Source organism: Hirundo rustica, chromosome 12, assembly GCF_015227805.2.
Source record: "Hirundo rustica isolate bHirRus1 chromosome 12, bHirRus1.pri.v3, whole genome shotgun sequence".
NCBI lineage: Eukaryota > Metazoa > Chordata > Aves > Passeriformes > Hirundinidae > Hirundo > Hirundo rustica.
In genome coordinates, this window is record NC_053461.1 from 18,871,789 (window position 1) to 18,888,060 (window position 16,272).

Sequence of the window (16,272 nt, forward strand, 5' to 3'; positions counted from 1 at the left end):
CCATAAAGCAAGGCAGCAAGCACAGAGAGCAACTCCAGAGATAATTAAACATAATAAGGGTTTCACTTAATCCCTCAAAACCCAGGGGAGGCACAGTTAAGACTGAATACCCTCCTTGCACTGCAAGGCTTTTCTTTTTGCACAAGCATTTAAGAGCACTTCCCAGGACAGGATTTTGGGACAGGGGGAAAGGTAGGTCCCACATTCACTTCCAAATATTATTTTTTTCTTTGTGCCTTTGCATCGTGCTGCTCAATAAGCCTGAACTCATGACTTTCAAAGCAGTTTGTGGCTCAACATTTGCATTGCAGCAACGGGCTGCTCCCTGATGAGGATCCTGGGGAAGGTTTGGGAGCATCCCTGGGCACGGAGCTTGGGAGCAGCCGGGCTGGTTCCCAGGTGCGCTGCGCTCTCGGGCTCCTCATCCCCCTGCACAACACACGCATTTCTTGGACCAGGAGGAACGGGAGGGGGATGAAAGGACACGGCGGAGGCAAAGGGCTGAGCCAGAGGCTGGCAGAGCAGGCGGGTGAGGAGAGGCTCCCTTTAAAGAGCGAGAGAATCACGGCAAATCTGGAATTAAAACCGGAGGGCAACGCGCCGAGGGGAAAATGGAAAAAATAAAGCCGCGAGCGGTAATTTGGGATTCTGTGGTCTCCCGTAGCGGGACCGGGGCTGGTCCGGGTTGGAAGAAAAGCGGGGAGCGCGACGGGAACGGGCTCGGAGCTGCGCGGGGTGCGGAAAGAGCCGCACCTGGGCTGGAGCAAAGCCAGCCGGGGGCAGGGCAGGGCAGGGGATGCTGCCCGCGGGGCTGCGCACCGGGCGCTGCCGCACGGCCTCGGGCGGGCACCGGGCGGGCACCGGCGGGGCACGAAGGGTTAAAGCGGCCGCCGCCGCTCCGCCGCCCGCCCCCCGCGCACGGCGGGGCCGGGGGTGGGGTCTGCGCGGAGCCCGCCCGGCTCTCGCCGCTGCCGCTCAATGCTGCGGCCGCGGGGCTGCGGGAGCCGCGCAGGAGCCGCGCAGGAGCGTCCGCACCCGCGGAGCCGCGCCGGGCCGGGCATGTGCCCCCTCCCCGCCCAGGTAAGAGCGGCTCGGCACGGCGAGGAGGGAGGCAGATTTAAAAAAAAAAAAAAAAAAAAAAAAAAAAAAAAAAAAAAAAAATAATTAGGAAAAGGGAATAAATAAGGAATTGTTAAGCGAGGCTGCGGCGCGGGGGAAGCAGAGCGCGGGCGGGATGCGCGGCCGGCGGAGGGGCGCGGTGCCCGCCGGGGTCCCCACGGTGCCCCCCGAGCGCGGAGCTGCCGCGGGGGCGGACCGGGCTCCGCAGCTGTGCGGAGCCGAGCGGAGCCGTGCGGAGCCGTGCGCGGCGAGCAGAGAGCCGGCCCGGGCGGGGGTGGCTGCGGTGCCCCGGACACGGAGAGGGAGCATCCCTGAGCATCCCGGAGTGAACGCGGGCTGATCCCGGAGTGAACGCGGGCTGATCCCGGGGCGAGCGCGGGCTGATCCCGGGGCGAGCGCGGGCTGATCCCGGATTGCAGGATCCAGGGATGCTCCCGGCAGGCTGCTCCAGGCGCACGCAGAACTTTTTGCCGGCTCCAGGCGCGTTCCCGGCTGGAGTTGGAGCTGCTTTTGCTTTTCCCCCGACCGCCGCTGCTCCCGTGTCGTGAGCAACATACCGCAGCGTGTTGTTTTATTTATCCCAGACAGGAGCGGCTTGCTCTCGAAACTACAAATTAAAGGATGCCGCTTGCATAACAAGTGGCAATAGTTTGTATCTTACATACCAATTACCCGTCACCTTTTAGGCTGAGCCAGAGAGGGTTTTGTTTTGGGGTTTTTTTGGGGGGTTTTGGGTTTTTTTTTCCCCGAGGAGGGCTCGTTCGATAGAGCAGCCTGATGTCTTGGAGCCACGCATTCCTCTCCCCCCCGCTGGATTGATGCGGGCAGAGAATTTAGAGGCAGCGTGCTGATGAGGCACCCCGGGGTGCGGGGAAGCAGGGGACGTTTGGCTGCAGGGAGCAGTCAGTTTTTTGCGGCTGTGCTCGCCCACCCTCCGCTTTCCATGGCTCGGTGCCGGACCTGCATCCCCAGCGGATAAATCACCGAGGTGGCAGCAGGGACTGCTGGCCGCTCCTCTGCTGATGGTGGCGATGCTCCGCAGCCCCTTCCCAACACCCAGCGCCCCCTGCCCCACGGGTGGGTGGGTGGGTGGGTGTGTGGCTGTGCCCCGGTGCTGGCAGGGAGCCCGGGGGGTGCCGTGACCCGTTCCCGTGGCGTGGTGGCCGTGGGAGCCCCTTCCCCGGTGCCTCTGGCTCCTGCAGCAGCTCCATCCAGCCCAGGTGTGCAGGTGATGCTGCAGCACCCGGCGTGGGGAGCAGCATGCGGGGGGGCCTGCACTTAACGGGGTCCCCCAGAAGATTTTTCTGCTGCTTTTCTGGTCGGGAAACTGATTTTTTTTTTTTTTTTTTTTTTTTTCTTTTCTTTTCTTTTCTTTTCTGGACCTGAGGAGCCGCATTTTCACCCTGCGTTTGTAAGTCCCTGAAAACTGCTTGAACGGCTCTTGAATAATCCTTCAAAGTCACCTCCCCTCTTTAATCTAATACCAAAAGGACTTACTTTACATGGCTAATCCCCCTCTCCTCGCCCGTGCAGCCTCATTTAGAGGTGTGCACACTGCTAATTTTCCCCTTGGCAGCCTGCTGGAGACAATGGCTTCCCCTGGTGAGCAGCAGCCTCTCCCTCCCGTGCTGAACTCCGGGCACAGCTGCACCCATCCGACGAGATTCTGGGGGATTTCCCTTTGCAGGAAGCCACCCCAAACTCTGGGTGTGTTTTGGGGAGGCTCTGAGAGTTTCCTGCCCCAAACACCCCCAGCCCTTGGGTGGTGACAGTGGAGGGAAGGCAGGGTGTGCTTGCAGGTAGCTGGAGTTGAACGATCCCGGCAAAACTCTGGAACTGGAAGGATTTTTCCCACCCTTGCCTTCTGCAGTGGAGCTGAGCTCTCTCCCAGCCCGTCTGGCGCTCCCAGAATTTTAAGCTTGCTCCGCTCTCCATGGTGACAAAAGGTGTGTTGGGAATGTGAATGGCAGCAGAGGAGGTGCTCACCTGTGCGGGCAGCCTCCAGGAAAACGGGCTGAGCCACGCTGCAGCCTCCAAAACCTGGGCTCCCGGGGATGTCTGGAGCTGCCAGCTCCTCACCTGAGCTCACAGGGATGGCTGAGGAGGGCAGGTGTGCCTTCAGTGTGGTGGGAAGGGTCAGGGGTGATGGGTCCTCTCCCCTGGGCTGCGAGGACATCTCTGGCCCTGGGGTGGGTGTCTCTGAGACCTCCCATCCTTCTCCAGGGTGCCCTGCGTTGATTTTCCAGTGTTAATCCCTCCGGTGCTTGGTTCCTGAGTGCTGATTTTCAGCCCTTGGCTGAGGAGTTTTATTCCAGAGGGAAGGACAGCAGCAGTGGCAGCTGCTGGGAGCCCACCTTGCTTCCCAAACTTGGACCTCTTCATGCATGAAAAGTCTTTCTTGTTGCTCTCCAGGTCTTTGTTTACTGCAGTAAACATTTCCTCGGTTTCAAACTCACTCCTGTGCTACCCCATCAGGGACAGCTGCAAACCAGGGCCGAGCTCGCATAAAACTTCTCCCAGAGATGCAAAACTTGGGAGCAAATTTGTAAACATTCTGGCGCCGCGTGGTTTACTTACCTTGGCTTCAGGAGCTGGCTTTGTCCGACGGTTCTGTGGAGCTGACTTAAAAAAAGGAATATTTAAAACTCGGAGGTGACAGCGAGGCAGAGCGGAGGAAGGACGATACCCACGAGATGGGCAGATCAGTGCATTTTGGTTTGCTCTTGTGGTCTTGTTTAATTCTGTTTGGTGAGCTGGTTCCCACCAGGGCTGGGTGGACACGGCCCTGGCGCCGAGCAGGCAGCACCCGGGATGCAGAGCAGAGCAGGAGGAGCTGCTGCTGCTTAAAAATACTCTGCTGCCTTTGAAAGTTCATAAATCATCACAGGCCTATTTTTAGGGCTGTTAGAATAGAGCAAGTCTGGGGTTTGTTCCCACACCTCGCCTGTGTGGCCTGGAATGACCCGGTGAGGTCTCTGCAGAGGCAGTTCCCTCTCTCCTTTGATGTGCTGGTGACCTGGTGCTCGGCCCCGCTGTCACACGCGGCGCTCAGCTCCCTTTGAAGAGGATTCGGTGCAACAGTTGGGAATTCTCCTTCCCCTTGGTGGGTGGGTGACGTGCAGCCCCCGATGGGAAGGCAATCACGGCACAGCAAAGCGCCGTGGATCCCCCCAAACCCCACAAATGCCGTGGCTGAGGCTCGCACACGCCTTCACGGTTACCTGCTTACTCCAGATATCGTGACGGGAGTGATCCATTCTTTTCTTTGTTATTAGCAAAGCAAACGCGAAATGATGGCACGCAGCCGATTTACCGCTTCGCGCCTGGGCACGGCTCTTCCCCGCCTCCTCCTCCTCCCGGCAGCCGCCAGATCTGGGGGTACTCAAAGGAAATGTGTCAAATCCGTGTCAAAGCTGCTTCTCATCCCAGCACAAATGAGTTCTGCGTTCGTTACGAGCCGAGAGAGCGGTGTTTTGTGCGCTGAACGGGGCTCTGAGCGTGTGGATGTTGGGGAGTCGCTCCGTTCCCAGCCATCCCCTGGGTGCAGTCATTTCATCTCGGTCTGCGGGGTAAACACCTCTCCCAGCCGAGGAAAGGAACGGGTTGTCAGGGTGGTTCTGATTGCTGGGTTAAATCAAAGTCAAGCCCTCAGGACCATCGGGGTCAAAAGCATTTTGGAAGCAATCTGGTAACGGCTGTCAAGGGCAGAGTTCAGCTTTAGGGAGGTGGAGCAGAAGTTTTGCCTCTGCAACACAAATTGGGGTTTTTGCTTAGGGTCACAATCACGGCACAGATGTGTCAGCAGGTGGCCTCCAGTCAGGTAAGTGATGAACTTACTGCACTTCAGAAGGACTCAAAAAAAAAAATCATTTTCAAAATGGCAGGGGTTTATTTTTTAAAATTATGTTAAAGGTTTCAAGAACGAGGTTGAGCCACGTTTGTTGCTTCTGTGAATTCTTCCTCAAGCCCCCAGTTGCTCAGTTGGTGCTGTATTCCTGGAGGACTAGCTGGAGATGTCTCAGATCTGGCCTGATTTCCTTATTCGTGTGATGGTCTAGGCTGTACCGAGCTCTGCTGAGGTCAGGTATAACAAAGATAAAAGCAAAGCACCAGGATGGTTCCTCCCCACCTTTTCTCCTCTTTGGTTTTGGGTTTCAGTGAGACTCAACCCTCTCACGTGGGACTTTCCCCAGTTCTTGTTGAGAGCACGATGTGCTTGAAAGCCCCAGGAGTTAATCTTGGTTTCCTCCAGGTTTCAGGAGACCCTGAGCTGAGCTGCTGCCAACTCCAGGCTGATTTGCTCTTGCAGAAGTTCTGTCGGTGTCGTGTCTTTGTTGGCCTCGGGCGAAATCTGTGTTGTATCATTTATTTATACAAATGTTTAGGCGAGGAGGAGATGTGGTGCTTTAGGGCAATTTACATGAGGCTTAGCAGGTCATTGCGTTTAATTAGAGCCTGAGAAGGGGAACAAAGGGACATCCCGGGGGGCTGTGATGGGAAAACCTCCCTTTGTGGAGGGTGATTTAATGTGGGTGGTGCTGCACAGCAATAACCTACCTGTGTGATGTTAACCCATCCCTAAGGGCATCGTTTATTAAACCCCTTTTATTCAGAACACGGGGCGTTATTCGGGGACATTTCCAGACAGCAGAACACATTTGCATCTCTGTGCTCCCCGTGATGGGAGTGTGAAGACCCAAAAAATCCATCGGGGAGAGCCAGGGGCTGCTCAGGGCACGGCTTTCCCTGCTCCCTGGCTCCCGTTAATGATTCCCATCGCTCATTTTCACACCTTTCCAGCTGTAGCTGGAAAACCTGGAGCAGAGAGATCTTTGTGCAGTTTGTGCAGTTTGGGTGATCTCCGTGGAGCACAGCACACAAACGGCAGTGAGGAACTCTCATCAAATGAGATGGGTTTTATTCACTGCTCCCTTGCTCAATGGTCAAAACTCTCTCATCTTGTCATGAATGAATGGATGAATCTTTTCGGGCTTTGTCTCTCAGTCCTTAAAAAAAAAATAAAAATAACCCCCTCCTCTGAACAGCATTCAACTCCCAGCTTTTTAAGAGAGGTACTTAGCATAAGAGCAGAACATTTGCCTAAGAGGGTTTCAGTCGAAGAAGGACTTTTCATATTTAATTGATCTGTATTGTTCAATTAGGGAGATGTCTCGTGCCCTCTGTTGTGCATGTATAGCTGGAAGCAGAAATGAATGAAATATGAGGCACAGCAGCAGAGTGACTCCAGCCTGGATCTGCTGGGAGGGATGCACAGAGCAGGATTTCCACCCAGGCCTGATGTGTGTGAGTAAACAGGGATTGTGGAGATTCATCCCTCACCCCGGCCTTACAAATGAGCCTGAATTATGACAGTTGTTCTTATTCCGCTCAGAACTCGGTGACCTCTTTGTGCTAAATCCTATTTATAAACATCCCCAGCTCCTGAATGAGCTGTCGGGATTATCCCAGCGTGTTGTGCTTGTCTGGGAACAGCTGGATTGCGCTTCCCAAAGTCAGGCGCGGGCTGAGCATCCCGGCAGTGCCAGGCGCCGGCAGGAGTGACACGGGTCCCACAGGGTGGCAGCACTCAGCCCCGATCCCATGGAGCATCCCGGAGCACGGGGAACTGCTCCGGGTCTGGGATCAGGCAGTGCCCAGGGAGCTCCCTGCTGCATCTCCTGGGACAGGGCGGGACAAGGGAACACCCTGCTGCATCTCCTGGGACAGGGCAGAGCTCAGGAACACCCTGCTGCATCTCCTGGGACAGGGCAGGAGTCAGGAACACCCTGCTGCATCTCCTGGGACAGGGCAGGACAAGGGAACACCCTGCTGCGTCTCCTGGGATAGGGCAGGACAAGGGAACACCCTGCTGCTTCTCCTGGGACAGGGCAGAGCTCAGGAACACCCTGCTGCATCTCCTGGGATAGGGCAGGAGTCAGGGAACTCCCTGCTGCTTCTCCTGGGATAGGGCAGAGCTCAGGAACACCCTGCTGCTTCTCCTGGAATAGGGCAGGAGTCAGGAACACCCTGCTGCTTCTCCTGGGATAGGGCAGAGCTCAGGAACACCCTGCTGCTTCTCCTGGAATAGGGCAGGAGTCAGGAACACCCTGCTGCATCTCCTGGGATAGGGCAGAGCTCAGGAACACCCTGCTGCATCTCCTGGGATAGGGCAGGACAAGGGAACACTCTGCTGCATCTCCTGGGATAGGGCAGGACAAGGGAACACCCTGCTGCATCTCCTGGGATAGGGCAGGACAAGGGAACACCCTGCTGCATCTCCTGGGAGAGGGCAGGAGTCAGGAACACCCTGCTGCTTCTCCTGGGATAGGGCAGGAGTCAGGAACACCCTGCTGCATCTCCTGGGACAGGGCAGGAGTCAGGAACACCCTGCTCCATGGACTGGGATAGGGCAGGAGTCAGGAACACTCTACTGCATCACCTGGGATAGGGCAGGACAAGGGAACACCCTGCTGCTTCTCCTGGGACAGGGCAGGACAAGGGAACACCCTGCTGCATCTCCTGGGATAGGGCAGGACAAGGGAACACCCTGCTGCATCTCCTGGGATAGGCCAGGAGTCAGGGAACTCCCTGCTGCATCTCCTGGGATAGGGCAGAGCTCAGGAACACCCTGCTGCATCTCCTGGGATAGGGCAGGAGTCAGGAACACCCTGCTCCATGGACTGGGATAGGGCAGGAGTCAGGAACACTCTACTGCGTCACCTGGGATAGGGCAGGACAAGGGAACACTGCTGCATCTCCTGGGATAGGGCAGGAGTCAGGAACACCCTGCTGCATCTCCTGGGATAGGGCAGGAGTCAGGAACACCCTGCTGCATCTCCTGGGATAGGGCAGGAGTCAGGAACTCCCTGCTCCATGGACTGGGATCATGGCCATGGGACTGGGACCATGGCAGGGATGGATGGGAGATTGGGCAGGAATTCCTGGCTGTGAGGGTGGGGAGGAGCTGGAATTCCCAGAGCAGCTGTGGCTGCCCCTGGATCCCTGGAAGCACCCAAGGCCAGGTTTGGAGCACCTGGGATTGTGGAAAGTGTCCCTGCCCATGGCAGGGGATGGGAATGGGATGAGCTTTAATGCCCCTTCCAACCCAAACAATTCCATGATTCCGTGGTGATCTCTGCTGCCGCACCAACATTTTCATTTTGCTTCCCAACCCTTCCATTCCCATGGAATATGAAATTATCACATCACACATTGCTCCCCCACGGGAAAAGCGTGTGGAGCAACACCAGGAGTGAGGCTGGGGCTCTCCCAGGCAGCACCAGGACCGTGCTGGCTTGAGGCAGAGAATTCCTCAGGTGAATTCAGTGTTTAATGGCTCCCTTCTAATTGCAGATTTAGGGCAGGAACAGTGGCCAAATACATCTGAGAAGGGAGAGTGCGGAACATGGCTTGACTCAATATTTTCTCTAGTCGAGTGGAAAAAAAGGAAGCCTCACATGAAAAAGCTGGAAAGGTCAAACTAATTTGTACTTGTGTGATAATGGGTAATACCTCTATTGTTTATGAAGCCTGCAGAATCCTTCCTGTGCTAAGCACCGTCATCTATCTGATGGTGATTTGGAGAAATTAAAAATGAAGTAGCAATTGTTCCGCCCTCTGCGTGCCTTAAGCTGCTTTGGGCGAGGATTCCTTTGAACAGTTCCGTGCTCTTTATAAACGACTTGAGGTGAAATTTGCTCACCTCTCTTGACTGCTGTGGCTGAAGGAAGGAGATGGTTTTAAACAAAAAAAACCCCCAAAATAAATAGATTAATACTGAGGTTGGGAAGAGCCAGACTGAAACCCTGCCTGTGCCTTGCTGCTTAAACATTCTACCTGTGTTCTCCATGTTCTTTATTTTGCTGCAGCCTCTCCTGTTTGTTTACTAGGGCGAGTGGAAATTTAAACTGGGGTTGGTGAGCTCCTGGTGCCCCACAGCGCTGCCTCACTTACCCAGGTGCGTTTGCAGCTCCTTTCGGCGGCCGCTGGGAGCTGTGTGGATTTTCCTGGCATTCTGGTTCCTCTCCAGGGAGGTTTTCCATGGAACAGTAGGGATCCGTGTGGGGACTCCCTCCTGCCTCGTGCTCAGCACCAAACGTGAGCTCCAGAGGAATTCATTTGCCAGGCTCATCGCTGAGACGTTTAATACCTGGAATGATTTAGGAGATCGGATTCTGGAGTTCTGGGCTGGCTGTAGCTGCATCTGTCATTGTTGCAGAACCTTGACAGCGAGCAAAAGGTGCTGCAGGGAACCATAACTCACCCGGCAAATTAATGGGTTCCCAGCCTCGCTTGCTCAGCTGAACGGAGCCCGGGAGCCGCGAGGTCTCGCTGGCCGAGGGGTTTCCAGGGAAATTGTGTGGGTTTGGAGCGGGATGGATCCTCAGCGGGATGGAGAGAGCACAGCCCTCCCACCAGCTGGCCGGGACTGCTGCTCCCCACTCCTGGTGAAAGTGGGGAGAAACCCCTCCAGCCTGCGAGCTCTTCTGGGAGCACGATGCGGTTGGTTTAAAGAAAAAAGCCTGGATGTGGCACTCGATGCCATGGTTTAGTTGAGGTGTTAGGGTTGGGTTGGACTCGATGATCTTGAAGGTCTCTTCCAACCCAGACATTCTGTGATTCTGTAAAGAAATTTATTTTTCTTTTTTTTTCCTTTATTTTTAGTGGGGGTCCACAGTATAATGAAACAAGGGTTTGATTGAGAAAGTTTCATCAGTTTTGACGATGTCACACTGTGAGCACAGCATGGCCAGGGACACTCACAGGTGTCATCCACCACGGGCCATTTTTGCCGCTGGGAAGGAAGGTGCACTGGGAGGAGGTGCTTGAGCACCTTGCAGTTAGCAGGAGGTGCTGGAACGGCCCTGGAGGGATTTAAAAGCTGTGTGGATGTGGCACTTGGGGACAAGGGTGAGTGGTGGCCTTGGCAGTGCTGGGGAACAGCTGGACTTGATGATTTTAGAGGTTTTTTTCCTACTGGAGCTCTGTGGCAGGTCATCTCCCCGGCCGTGGTTTTGCTCTCACTCTTTTCTCCTGATTCTCCCTCTCCTGCTGCTGGATGATCCCAGTTCCTGAGAAGGCTCCAGCCCTCCCTGAGCTGCCAAATCCCTTGGCATGGCCGTGGGCAGGGCACGGCTGAGGGATTCGGGACGAGGAGAGGGGATGCTCTGACCTCACCCCTGGGGTGTGTTCCGAGGCGGTGACCTTGTTTGCAGCCACCAGCAGCTCCTGGAACCTGGATTTTGGGAATCACCCATCCCTTCATGGTGGAGAGCTGCCTGTGCGTTTGGTAATTGGCTTAATCACCCTGCAGGGCTTGGGGGTTAAACAGGGAGCAGAGCTGGGGGTGCCCAGGGGCTTGGAACTGTGGGAGTGGCACCAGAAGGCTCCCAAAAAAATGTGCAGAGCCGGGGAACTGCTCAGCACCATCCCTGCGGGGTTTGGGCCACGCCAGCAGCTCTGAGAGCTCTGAACTCGCACTTGTGGAGTTCAAGATGACTCTGCAGCACCTGGCACATCCAGGCCCAGGGGAGTCAGGAGGTTCAGAGATTTCTGGTGCAAATCCGCAGTTCTGTGGCCCAGCCAGTGCTCCCAGTCATTCCCAGTTCATCCCCAGACAGCAGGGCTGCTCCCATGGCCACCAGCACTCGCAGGATCTCAGAGCCATTTTATTATTAGGATTGTTATTGTACTCTCGAACCATTACCTAAAATATGGAAGCACCGCCCCTAGAAAAGTGGATTATCCTTTCCTCGATAACTAATTTTATTTCACTCAGGGAAATTTGATTCAGATTTCTGAAACATTGCCACTAAGCAGCTTTCTAAGCAGAGCTGCGGTGCACGACCAGATCAAATCCGTGTAGGGAGAAGGGAAGTGTTGTTGTTGCAAGTGTCCAAAGGGGTTGGAATGAAAATAATCTTACAGATCAGACTGGAATTGAGTTAATATTTTATGGAGGGAGCTCAGCTCTGTCCCTGGAAAATTCCATCTGCCAAAAATAAGTATTGGGGTTGCATTTTAAAATGTCATTTCCAGTCCCGGACCATCCAGCTGGTCTGTCTGGGATGTCAGCCCTGTGTGTGTGGCACAGATCTTGCAAAGGAGTTGAAGCTGTGTGAATCTGCTCGATACAAAACAGAAATTTTAAAAAAAAGAAGGTGAGGGAATGCTCTTTGAGGATCTATAAAACCCTTCCCAAGCTGCACCAGCCTGTGGTGGCAGATCCCGATTCTGAGTGACTTTTGAGGGAGTTTGGCCTAAATTTTGTCCAAACCCAGGAGAAAATTCCTTGTGAATTTTGCAGTTTGAGGTCGGAGCAGCAGTTGGAACCAATCTGGAGAACTGGTTTGACCCTCCCTACCGTAGGCTCTGATTGGAGTTCAAATTCCAGGTCTTTACTGCTCCTTGTGGCATTCTCCTGAGCTGGTTCTGTGCTGTTTTACTGGAGATGAACAACTGAGGTGCGCGGGATGCTCAGAGATACTGAGATATTTAAGAACTGGAATTTCTAGAAAGTTCCACGCAAATTCTTTGGATTTTAGGGTACTGAGCAGTGGGAAGAAATAACTTTGTGGCAGAAGAGGAATTTCAGCCCTAACATCTTCCCTTCTCCCCTGTGGATTGCATCATAACTCTGCCTGATGCTTAAAAGATTTAATTATTTTTGCACCTGTGGTTTTGCTTTAGCTCAGTCTTTCCCAGCTCATGGGATTCAGGGCCTCACTGAATCCCTGCTTTCAAATAACAAATATCTGGGACTGAAAGTGTTTTGTTTTTGTTGTTTTTAAATACAATCAAATATGATTTAGCTGACTAAAACATTATGAATAGACCCAAGCGTTCACACAGAAATACTTGACAATATCTATACGGAGGTAATGTCATCCATTAGCATTGTGTGAAATAGAAAATATCATCCCATATTTAAATCCAACTGCAGTGAATCCTCTGTAACTTTACTGACAGAACCTAAATTTAGGAGCTCATTAAATTCTGTGGAACAGAAGAATGCATTTCTCCCCTGCTTGTAAGGGCAGAGATTTGAAGTGTTAGCTATACTTCTATTTTTATATCATCGGGTAGACTTTTATATAGATAGAACTGTGTACCTGGGTTGGTTTTTCTTTTAAATTTCTGCCTCTGTATTGCAGGGTCTCTGCTGAGAAAGCCCCAAAGTCCAGCTCAGACCCCTCTGTGATGGAGCTCAGGGGGTGGGAGGGATAATTCCCTGCCCCACCATCTGCTCAGAGCATCCAAAACAACCCATTTCACCCCAAAAGTCAATTCAGGCATTCTCTTTCCCAGCCATTTCCCTGTCCCGGCCTCTGGCTGTGGAAGATTCCAGCTTTAAGGCTGTGGTGAAATTAAGTGTGGAGCCAGGATCAGAGCCAAACACTTTAAATAATTGATGGGCAGCTTGATTTCTTTAGCCTTGCTAAAGTAAACCGAGTTTCAGATGAACAAGAGCTGACTTAGGTGTTTAGTTGGGGGGAAAAAAAGCCCTTTGAATTCCACTGATTTCCCACAGGATTAACTCAGCTCTAGGAAAAATAACTTGAGAGGATCACAGGATGGTTTGGGTGGGAAGGGACGTTAAAGATCATCTGATTTCAGGGACAGGGCCATGGCAGGGACACCTTCCACTGCCCCAGGCTGCTCCAAGCTCCATCCAGCCTGGCCTTGAGCACTGCCAGGGATCCAGGGGCAGCCACAGCTTCCCTGGGAATTCCATCCCAGCCCCTTCCCACCCTCACAGGGGGTGATATCCCAATATCCCATCTCCTGCTGCCCTCTGGCAGTGGGAAGCCATTCCCCCTCGTCCTGCCAGTCTAAACCCTTTTCATTCTGTTCAGGCTCTTTGGATTCTTCTGTAGGCAAAAAAAAAAAAAAAAAAAAAGAGAGGAATCCCTCTTAAATGAAATACATCATCTAGAAATGAGAAAGCAGAAAGTTTTCGTTGCTGTTTGTGAGCTGAAGTTGTGAGTTCCCAAGATATCCCAAGGCTGTTTTGACTGTTGTGTAATTTTGGTAAATTTTTATAAATAAATTACAAAAATATAAAAACCTGGTAGTTTGTTTAAAATAGATAAATAACACAGCTGGAATAGCTGCATTTCCCACCACACCTGCCAGCGTGTGTGAGCCAAAGCGAGAGGCAAAGAATTCAAAGCCCCCGACCCCAGATATTGTGTGAGTTGAGAAGAAAAGGCAAACAGAGAGCAAGCAAGCAAACCAGCAGGAGGAGAAGCAGCTAATGAGCATCCACCGCTTGATTGCTTAATGGGGCTGTGGTCTGGAGGCTGGTCTGGAGGAAGGATGTCCCTTGGACAGGCAGGATGTGCAGGGAAGTGGAATTAATTCTGCAGGAGGAGCAGGAAATGTTGGAGGGCTCCTCATATTGCACTCCTGCAAATGGCTCCATCTGTTAGCTGGAAGTGGCGGGCAGGGCAGAGTTAGGCTGGGCTTAGCAGGGAGGAGCCTGAGGAGAGGCAGGGATGCGCGGGAGTTGAGAGGAGCTTTCTGGAAACTTCCCGTGGAGCAGTTCCTGTTGCTGGTGGAATGTCAGTGAAACAGGACACTCCTGAGAAACCGTTTATGGGACTGTTTGTTTTCACTAATGACCCCAGATAACCAAATCCTTAAAAATTCTCAGAGCCACAGAAGTGGTGAGAGCAGCAACTATGCTTTGATCCCAAATTCCCCTTCCCCCTTCTCTCTATTTCTTATAATCCTTTTGCTCTTTGGGTCATGTCCCAAGTTTAAACACTTCCTTCTCCTTTTCTGAATCTGAACTTGTTTGGAAATCACGAAACTGCCTCCGAGGTGGCTCTGCTGGCTTTGGGAAGGCTTTGGGAGCGATGCTGTGGTGATGGAGTGTGCGGGCTGGGTCCAGGGGAGCATTTCCAGCTCCAAATCCGATGGCAAATCGGCACAGCCCCTTGGAATCCTCAGTCCCAGCCGAGCCCACAAAGCCCTGAGACCTCTCCACACGTTCACAACGCTGCTAACACAAACACAAAAGCGCTGAGAGGGTTTTTTGTTTTGGTTTGGTTTTTTTAAGCCAAATATTCCTGGCTGGAAATGAATTCCCGCTGTTGTCACCTCATCCATTATCCCCTCCGTGAAGGAATAGGTGCTGCAGCCTTCTGCTGTGAAGGTCCCCCCGTCTGTTCATCTCCTCAGCCACTGTCACTCACCCCCTTCATTTGTGAACCTTATCATTCTGTGTTCCAGGTGTTGGATTTGATCCATCCATCATCTGTCAGGAACTTGTCAGAGGCCCTGGGCACCTCCAGATGCATTTTCCGTGCAGGTCCTGCCAGAGGAGAGGAATATTAAGTAGGGAGGGTTGGGAATATCACACGCTTGCTTGTGTTTCTCGCTGCACTTCATCTCCAGGTTAGCCCTTTTTTCAGCACTTTTCCCCCAAAAAGAGAAGTGGAGAATTTGGAATGGATAATTTTGGATTTGTCAGGAGTTTGTGGGTTTGTTCCTATGGATTGACGGCCACTCCTGTCTCACACTTCTGTCAGGGAGAACCCTGCCCCCCATTATCCAGATAAAAGGAAGGTAAAACTTTACCCACTTCTTCAGTTGAACTTGATGATCAAGCTCAGAGAGAGGTTTCCATGGGGCACAGTTTCCTTTTTCCAAGGAAAGCTGTTTCCTTTTGTGCATTTGCTGCCAATATGTTTAATGGTCACTGTTCTGCAGGTTCAACAGTCACTTCCCCACACCTTGGAGCTTGTGAATAAATTTGCATATTTTAAATCAACATTAGCAGGGAAAAAATCTGTTATTTGCCCAGGGCTGCTTATGATTTTTTTTTTTTTTTTTAATTTTCTAATACTGAAATGCAGGTTATGCTGCAGGATCTGGTCTATTCTAGCAGCCAGCTGCGTTATTTGATAACTCAGGTATTGATTCCTTACATCATCTGCTCCTTACTCACTTATTATATTTCATTTCTGTTCCTTCTTTTTCGTAGAAGTACAAAATGAAAACCTGGTCGCAGTTTCTGGCTTTATTCATTTTCCTTTTCCCTGGTGGAGCCTCATGGATTACATTCCTTGTCTGTTTACCGAGCACTTTTTCTCTGCCTTTCTCCTTGAACAGGAGGATTCTGACTGGGAAACGCTGAACTTTTAGCAGGGATTTTGGTAATGATGAAATAACGTAGGGCCATGCTTGTAGCTGAGCTTTGTGCAGAGGATGCTCCATCCCTGGAAATGTCCCTGGGGTAGAGGGAGATGTTCCCTGCTCATGGCAGGGGTGGAATGAGCCAGCCTTTAAGGTCCCTTCCAACCCAAACCATCCCATAATTCTACGATCTTTAATCAGCCAGGATGCAGCTGAATTTCCAGCATCACTTTCTGCATCTTTCCCTTTCCCTTGGCCCCACGGGTATGACACTCATGGGCAGCCAGGGAGTCCTGGGATCTCATTCCTGATGGAGCCTCCCTGGCTCAGGAACTGGGGATGGATCTGCCAGGATCCATCTCCTCCCGGTTTGGCATCTTCTTATTCCTTCCATTCCCTGAGGAGGGAGAATGTCAGGGTGTCATCCTGAGAGCCACTTCCTCCTCCATAACCTCTCCAGGTCATTTTTTGGTTGGTGGTGGGAGGCTGGAGCCCAGGGATCTGCTCCTGCCTGCCCCTTCCTGCTCTCCCACCCCTGCACCTTGGAACACCGCCAGTTACTGCTTCTTGCATTGTTTCATTTCAGCCCCGTGCTGAAATCCTTCTCTTTTCTTCCATCTGAAGTCATTAATTAGTCCAATTTCCATTTTTAAATTTAACTCGAGCTCAGGGGAAAAAAAAAAAAAAATAAAAAATTGCCAGCCCTACCAAAGTGCTGACATGTGTTTTGCCAGAGATTTGTTAGGAAAGTCTTTAAAAATAATTCCCAGATAAAAGTCAAGTGCAGCGAACGAAATGCTCAAAAAAATCTGAAGTGGCCCTGAATATTTAGTTTGTGTTGATGAATGATGGAGAACGTGTTCTGGAGGGAAACATGATGCAAGATGATGATGATGAGGAGGAGGAGGAGGATTATTATTGTTATTAATAATAATAATAATTTTCCTTAAACCTCTTGGGTTTGGCCTTGCTGCAGGAGCTGCCTAACGTCTTTCAAAGCAGCGAGGTCTG

At 52.2% G+C, this 16,272-nt stretch overlaps 1 protein-coding gene across 2 annotated transcripts in view; it reads left to right on the forward strand.

The window, feature by feature from the left end:
* The first annotated feature begins 1,008 nt into the window (after window positions 1-1,008).
* LOC120758131 (contactin-4) overlaps window positions 1,009-16,272 on the forward strand; it is a 264,846-nt gene continuing 249,582 nt past the window's right edge. Inside the window, exon 1 of one of the 2 annotated variants that reach the window (XM_040076012.2) lies at window positions 1,009-1,080. The gene's annotated coding sequence lies outside the window, so the exon portion shown is untranslated. The remainder of the gene's footprint in view (window positions 1,081-16,272) is intronic. The other variant, XM_058422177.1, reaches the window with a different exon arrangement.